General features: G+C 48.3%; 1 protein-coding gene across 6 annotated transcripts in view; it reads left to right on the top strand.

Moving 5' to 3' along the window:
* The window catches only part of LOC143326875 (extracellular sulfatase Sulf-2-like), a 57822-nt gene that overhangs the window by 28552 nt on the left and 21770 nt on the right, over window positions 1–7500 (top strand). The window contains exon 1 of one of the 6 annotated variants that reach the window (XM_076740892.1): window positions 2908–3601. The exons of the other annotated variants lie outside the window; for them this stretch is intronic. The gene's annotated coding sequence lies outside the window, so the exon portion shown is untranslated. Of the gene's footprint in view, window positions 1–2907; window positions 3602–7500 lie in introns of those variants that run through there. 6 annotated transcript variants of the gene reach the window in all.

The following is a 7500-nucleotide window of genomic DNA, read 5'->3' as shown; positions in this document are numbered from 1 at the left end:
TTGACTGAATCAGACATGTTGATGTAGAGACACGGTGAACACCTTTAATTAAACTCCTTCAGGTGTTATTTGAGTCTGACAGACGCTGTAGTTCAAGCTTTGTGCTGCAGTGTGTCGTGCTGCTGAAGACAACCTTAAACTCTGGTGGACATCCTCCTGTTTGCCTCTTTCTCTTTTCCTCTCATAAGGTCTTTTCCTGCATTAGTATGGCTCACACATCCACGCCCAGTGTGCGAGCGTATAGGTGGATGTATATTGTGATGGATGGATGGAGGAAGAAAGGTGTGAGGTGGTGTGTAAATGAGATGAGGAGCTGATAATAAAGATGGAGAGAGCATTAAAAAGATGAGGAGAAGTGTGAAGGAGGCGGTGGGCGGAGCTTGTGTTGTGTGTAAATATGCAGGAGATGGATGGATGAGAGAGAGAGAGAGAGACATGGGGTGTAAATGAGTTCTTGTGCAGAGATGATGCTTCTTTCTTCATGTTCTATTCATGTTGAAGTGCTGTGTGTGTGTGTGTGTGTGTGTGTGTGTGTGTGTGTGTGTGTGTGCGCGCGCATTCAGCAGATGGGCAGCGTACCTCTTAAAGGGATATTCCAGCCTAAATCAGTATTCCCTCTTCGTCCTCGCTCCTCTCCCTGTTTCAGTCGTCATCTGCAGACGCTCCATCTTTCACGGAGCCAGACATTTCTCCACTTTCCTGTTTCCTCACGCTGGTTTAATGTTTGATCTCTAAATGGATTTACCTGAAGCAGGTGTCATTTTAGAAATGCTTTCTGCGCTTTCACTCCATTTATGTTCTGCTGATTTGCTTTGCTAAATATGTTTTGGAGGAAATGTCACCACTAATGTAATCCTGGCAGTGTTTTTAGTGAACATCCATTTGGCTAAAAACTGAAGAATTAAATACTTTCTGTCTCATGCATTAACTTTTCCAGTATTTAACCAGGACCACCATCCTTCCCAAGCCATGACCAGGTGACCTGAGTCCCCAAACAGAAATGCTCATCAAGCTTTAGCCACCAGGAGCAGAAACATGCTCACAATGACAATGCTAACGTGCTGAGCAGATGATGCTCCTGCCTGTTAGCATGCTAGCCCTTGGTAATTAGCACCAAAGACAAAGTCCTTCATGGCAGTCAGCTGGAGTCATCGTCTGACTGTCTGAACCAAAGTCAGTGGAAGTCCATCCACTAGATGTTGAGATATGTAAGTCTGACCTCAGCGGTGGACTCACACTGCTCTCATCATGTTTACTCTGGCCACCAGAGGGCGCTGTCACTTCAGCATCAACATGTTTGACTGTCAGCCTTCTTCTTCCTGATTTTGATTCTGCTGAAGGCGTTGAAAGCAGAGACGTCTCTTCATCCAGAACATTCAGAGATGTTCGAGGCGGAAACACGGAGGTCAGCGTGCTCTGCTGAGACGTCTGTGATAACCAATCAGCAGAGAGGAGACGTGCATTTACATTTGATGGTCCCGTGGAGCCGCTGACCTCCTCCTCATCAATAAAGCAGCCGAAGAGCATCGAGGTGATGGGAGGCACCACTCTGCTGCTTCTTCACGTCCACACTGCGGATCAGTGCTTCAGACTCGGAGACGGATTCAGAAAGCGTCCTACGTCAAAGAGACGCTCTGAATGATGATAGACTTAAGATGTTCTCACGGTTAAGACTGCTGAAGACAAAAGTTATTCACGAAGCACCTCGTCACTGAAGAGGAGGTGGAAGCTGTTAGCAGCAGGGAGGAGGACGTTTAGGAGGCGTCAGAGTCTCTGAAGCTGAGCAGAGGACAGAGACGTCTTCTCCCAACGCTGACTGACATTCACACCCTTTAAAAGACTGAACCGGGGTCAACCACGCCTCCTTCAGTCAGTCCAAGGCGAAGCCTCATTGGTTGAAATGTTCAGGTAAAGTCAGGAGCTCTGTGGCAGAATGAAAATGGCCGCCAGACGCCTTGAACAGATCAAAGCTTTGCTGTCCGGGTCAGCAGCTCGGCCTCGTTCACATCACGTTTCACCCTCAGCTGAAGCGAAGAAAGTCCTTTCTGCTGTTTAATGGAGTCACAATCGATTCATTGATCTGAAATGGAAACAGAAGCCGGACTCATCCGTCAGTGTCAGCAATGAAAAATCTCTCTTATTAGTGCATTTCTCATGAGGAGGATCCTCAGAAACATCGCTGCCAGAGGTCGGAAAGGTTCATCGACGGACAAGCTCAGGTTGTCCAGAGCGACGGTTTGTTGACCTGCTGGTTCAGCCAATAGGAGCTCTGCGTTTGGAGGTGAAACATGTCGACATCCACAAGATTCAGCAAACTTTGACTACTTCCTGTTGAGGCTCCAAGGGGCAGCGCTGCCCCCCTGATGGCGTTTCTATGCTCCAACCTGATGCAAGCCACACCTGAGAGAAGCTACCTGCCTCACCTGACTCAGTGAGGCAGGTAGATTCAGTCCCAACATGACTCCTCCTCCTTGATTTCCTGTCGTTCGTATCAATAACTAACAAGTCCAGACAGGAAGAAGACCAGGAAGAGAAGAAGAGATGGAGAGAGAGAGAGAGAGAGAGAGAGAGAGAGAGAGGAGGGAGGGGGAGAAAAGAAGAGAGAGAGGAGGCAGGTAGTGATAGAGAGGGAGCGAGGGAAAGAGAGGCGGGAGAGGGAGAGAGAGGGAGGGGGACAGAACAAGGGAAAGAAAGGAGAGAGAGGGAGGGAGAGAGCAGAGAGAGAGAGGTAATGAGAGGAAGGAGAGAGAGAAAGAGACAGGAGGGAGCTAGCGATAGAGAGAGGAGGGAGGGGGAGAGGAGGGAGGTAGTGATAGAGAGAGAGAGGGAAAGAGGTGGGAGAGGGAGGGAGAGAGTGAGAGAACGGGAAAAGAAAGGAGAGAGAGTGAGAGAGAGGTAATGAGAGGGAGGAGAGAGAAAAAGGAGAGGGAGAGAGAAGGATAGAGACAGAGGAGGGAGGTAGTGATAAAGAGAGAGGAGGGATAGGAACAAAGCGATAGAGTGACAGAGGTACAGAGGAGGAAGAGGAGAGCAGAGTAGGAGGTATAAAACGATCGAGAGGAGGAGAGAAAGAGACGGGACGATAGAGAGAGCCTGAGCTGGAGCTGGAGAGAGAGGAGGGGAGCGAGGGAGGAGGACGGAGGAGGGCGAGCGGCTCAGCTGTTGTTACGACGGGGAGAGCGTTCGGTCATCGGGGGGAGAGCCGCTGCCACGGGGATTATCACCATGTCTGCCGCCGCGCCGGCAGCCAACGGGAGCTGAACACGGGTTGTCGGTCAGGGCAGAGCCTACGAGCAAGGCAGCAGGGTCATGAGGAGGAGAGAGAGGAAGGAGGAGCAAGAGGAAGGAGAAGAGAGCTGAAGTGAGACGTCGAACTGAGTGAAGGAAAAGACAAAGAAGATGTAGAGAAAGAGAGAATAAAGATCAGAGAGCGTAAAACGTCATCGACGAGGAAGTGAAAGAGGAAGGAAGAGCCGAAGAGGAAGAGGAACAGAGGATTGACGCGAGCGCTGCTTTTTCTGCAGAGTTTGAGGATTTCTGTCATCTCAGTCTGGTTTTTCTCTCCGTCCGTCGGCCTGGACAAGAACACACGCTCGTCACAGTAAGTGGATTCCCTGCATGTTTCAGGTCTGGTCCAGATCAGGTTGTAGTGGATCCGTTTGGATCTGGTTTGACGAAGAGCAGCAGGAGCTGAAGGAGAACTCTTGTTCTGTCCTTCTGTGTTTGTTCTAGTCGACAGCTCAGCTCTCTGACTTCCTGTCGCCTGAAGACAAACATCTTTAAAAACACCTCGTTTTCCAAGTTTGTATTTTCACATAGAAAGTTTCATTTTTTAAGTTTTGTCCAAAAAACAAAAGACGTTTAGTTTCCCGTCATATAAGACAGAGAAGAAGAAAAGACGGGTTTCAGCAGCAGGAGCCAGTTTTCAGTCTATCAAATTCAGATTATCAATCGACTGATCGATTGTAACTGATCAGTAGAGGAAGTGAGCGTCATGATCTTTAGTTCAGCTAGAAAAGAGACTTTAATACCCTGCAAACCAGTTAAATGTCAGATAAATATCATCATCAGTCGATGAAATACACCAAGGTGCAGCAAACCGTCCTGAGCAGGTGATTTTTATCCGACTCTCAGTCAAACTTTGTTTTCTTGAAGGTGGAATTACATTTGACGTCACAGTGTTCTGATCTTATTTGACTTGTAAAGCTGAGTTGATGTTAAATCTGATGATATTTTGTGTTATTTATAAATTATTTATACATTCAGACTCAAACCAGTAGTCAGTGCTAACCGCTAACCGCTAACGGTTCAGTGTATCTGATAGATCTTCCTCCTCTGAGCGCCATTAAAACTCATCAGTGAGCCTCACTGTTCTTCATCACCATGAGAACACACAGTGTAGTTTATTCTGACTCTCTCACACACACACACACACACACACACACACACACACACACACACACACACACACCGTCCTGCTGCCACAAACACTCACTACAGCACCACATGTGGATTCATCCGCCGCTGAAAATAGTCCCAAAAATAGGCTCTATAAGACACATATAGCAAAAACAGCCTTTTGTTCTGCGTCCCATCTTGTATGTCCTTTGGCAGAGACTCCTGTTCTCTGATGGATATCGGTTTCATCTGTGTCCAGTACAGAAGAAGGTCCAGGACACGGTTAGCCTAGCTTAGCACGAAGACTGACAGCAGAGAGTATTTCGAGGCCATCTCCCAGCGCCCTTCACTGGCCTCGCCCTCAAACTTCATTGTGAATCATCCAACACGCACACACGTTCCTGCTGAGTCTGCAGCCGAGCTAGCAGCTCTGTACGCTGCACTCTGACAGTGATAGTGCTAACATGCTGATGCTATCCTATTCATCATCTTAGTTTAGCTTGTTAGCATGCTAACATTTGCTAACTAGCAAACACAAAGAACATCTGCAGCTGATGAGAGTCTTTCATTTTGCACCAATTGTGTATTTAGAATATTAAATTACGTATTAAAAATTTGACCACTCACCTGAGCCGCTCACCTGAGCCTCTCACCTGAGCCTCTCACCTGGGCCGCTCACCTGAGCCTCTCACCTGAGCCTCTCACCTGGGCCACTCACCTGAGCCTCTCACCTGAGCCGCTCACCTGAGCCTTTGCATCGTGCGTCTGCTCAGAACGAGCTGATTGGTCAGTGGAGAAGCTGACTGGGAATAAATCCCACGCAGCAAACGCCTGCTGGCATGTTTATTGATGACAGTCAGGAAATATCAGCTGCCTTATTGATCAGAGGGGCAAAAAGGTTATTGGAAATGTATTGATCACACATGGCAGACTGCACGTCCCGACCACAGCTGGCTCTGTAACACAGAGAGAGAGAGGCAACCTCAACAGTTTTCATTTTATTGAGCTGGTGACTTTTCAGAGTTGTGTCAGGAAGCAGCGAGCCGACCTTTGACCTTTGACCTCCTGGCGCGGGGAGAAGTTTAACCCCGCCGATGCTCTCTCGGAGCGACTGATGAATATGGAGCAGCGGGTCTGCGTTAGCGCTCTCTTTATTGACACTCGCCACATTTCACACGGAGTCAGGCAGCGGCCAGCTGCATCTGCGCCGAGGTCCGCCCATCTGCTCATGAATATTAATGAGCAGATCGGCATGATGGAGGAGAGAGATACAGCGAGGGCACATCGGGATGACAGACGACAGGATTTATGAGGCCCGCGGGTGTTTGGAGCTCTTGTTCGCAGTTCAGGAGAGCATGACCGCACATTTCCAGACGCTTAATGCAGAGTGATGGTACAGTCTGACCCGCTGCGTGGACAGAAGAATGTGGACGCTGCACGTGTGTGACAGTGCGACACCATCGCGCCTCCACGCTTCTGGTTTCGCTCTTTGAACCAGACGTCGGAGCCCGGCTGCAGGACTTGATCCCGGCAGACAGATCCAGCTCTGATGTTGGACAGTAGTCTGGCTCCAACGCACCAAAGCATGTCTTCACGGAGCTGCTTTGTGCGGGAGGGACAAACTGCTGAAGCGTGGATGTGGAGGAGGTGACGGAGGTGAAGCTTGGCGATAGCGTACAGTAAAAACAGATGGAGCACGACCACGATGTTGGTCTTTGTTCACGGTGATCAGGTCTGTGCGGTCCGGCTGAGAGCAGACCTTCAGTCCGTCTGTGAATCAGCTTCACGTCCCTCAGCGATCTCAGGCGGAGTCACGACTTTCTGCTGTCTGTAAGAAAACAAAGGGAATTAATTCACATCCTCTGATTCTCCACCGTGTCAGCAAACAGGAGCACGAAGCTGCACCTTTCACTCCAACCAGCCGTTTATTAGAACAAGACAATTCGGTTTGGTTGAATATCAATAAAACAATCAATAAATTGATCAGAGAATGTAGCAGCGACTGATAATCAATGAAATTCACAGAGAGGATTAATGATTAACTGTACAGAGATGTCCTGAAAACAAATATTGTACTTTTTACTCCTTACTAGTTACTCTTCAGACTCCTTCCTGTCCAGTGAAAAGCTCGTATCTCCAGACGTGTTGAAGGATGAAGTGTTCCTTTATGTCCACAGACTTTTGGCCATGTTATAGATGTAAAATTTTAGAGTTTTCCTCCATCTTTCTCACCATTTGTTGGACATAAACAAGTTAAAGTGTGTTTCAAAGCACATTGACTGTCCCTTAATATTTACCTTAATGTAAATCAAATCCCTTAAATTAAGAAAAAATCTTTTTTTTCACTTTCCGTGTTCCCTTCAGCACATCTGTGGTTCACTGTTAAAACCAAACGGCATTAAAGGGGAACTGAGAAGCAGAAGTGACACCTTCAGTCTATAAAGGACAGAATGGGGATTTTCATCCTGTGTTCTACCTGACGGACGCTTTCAGGTATCTTGTGCAGGATGTTGTGGAGTGTCTGTCTGTATGTAGGTGCACACTCTTCAGGCTGAGGTGAGGAGGTGATGTTTCTCTGCTCTGAGAAGATAAACTCTGAATATCAAATGAAACAAACTCTGTGGACTGAAGAGCAGCAGCAGCTTCATGTTCAGGACCAACATCAACAACCGGAGCTGTTGGTTCAGCTCAGAGAGTCACCTCCAGAGCAGCTGGACAGATGTTTGACACCGAGAGGCTCCAGAGACTGACTGTGACTTCTTGTGATTCCTGTAATTCATTAATAGGTTGTTTCTGCTCCTTCTCCTCCTCCTTCTCCTCCCCCTCCTCAGTTGTAGATCATTACTGCCGTTGTTTGTTTTCCTTGTGACACGAGGACACGTTCCCACGTCACGCGAGCTCCACGGCTCATTCAAACGGCTTCAGAGGGCTCCTGAACGCCTCGCCGGCCGGCCGCCATGTTGTGCTGCGGGTTGTGTTTGCTTTGTGTCGATGATGAAAAACTTGAGCCACAGACGGCGAAGCGCTGGTCTCTGACCTGCGGCGCTCAGGGCCGAGCGAGACTGAAAAATAATCCTGTAAGTGGAGTCGTGGGGTTAGTCT

This window comes from Chaetodon auriga, chromosome 10, assembly GCF_051107435.1.
Source record: "Chaetodon auriga isolate fChaAug3 chromosome 10, fChaAug3.hap1, whole genome shotgun sequence".
Lineage (NCBI taxonomy): Eukaryota > Metazoa > Chordata > Actinopteri > Chaetodontiformes > Chaetodontidae > Chaetodon > Chaetodon auriga.
The sequence above is the reverse complement of the archived record's forward strand: the minus strand, read 5'-3'. Positions and strand labels throughout refer to the sequence as shown.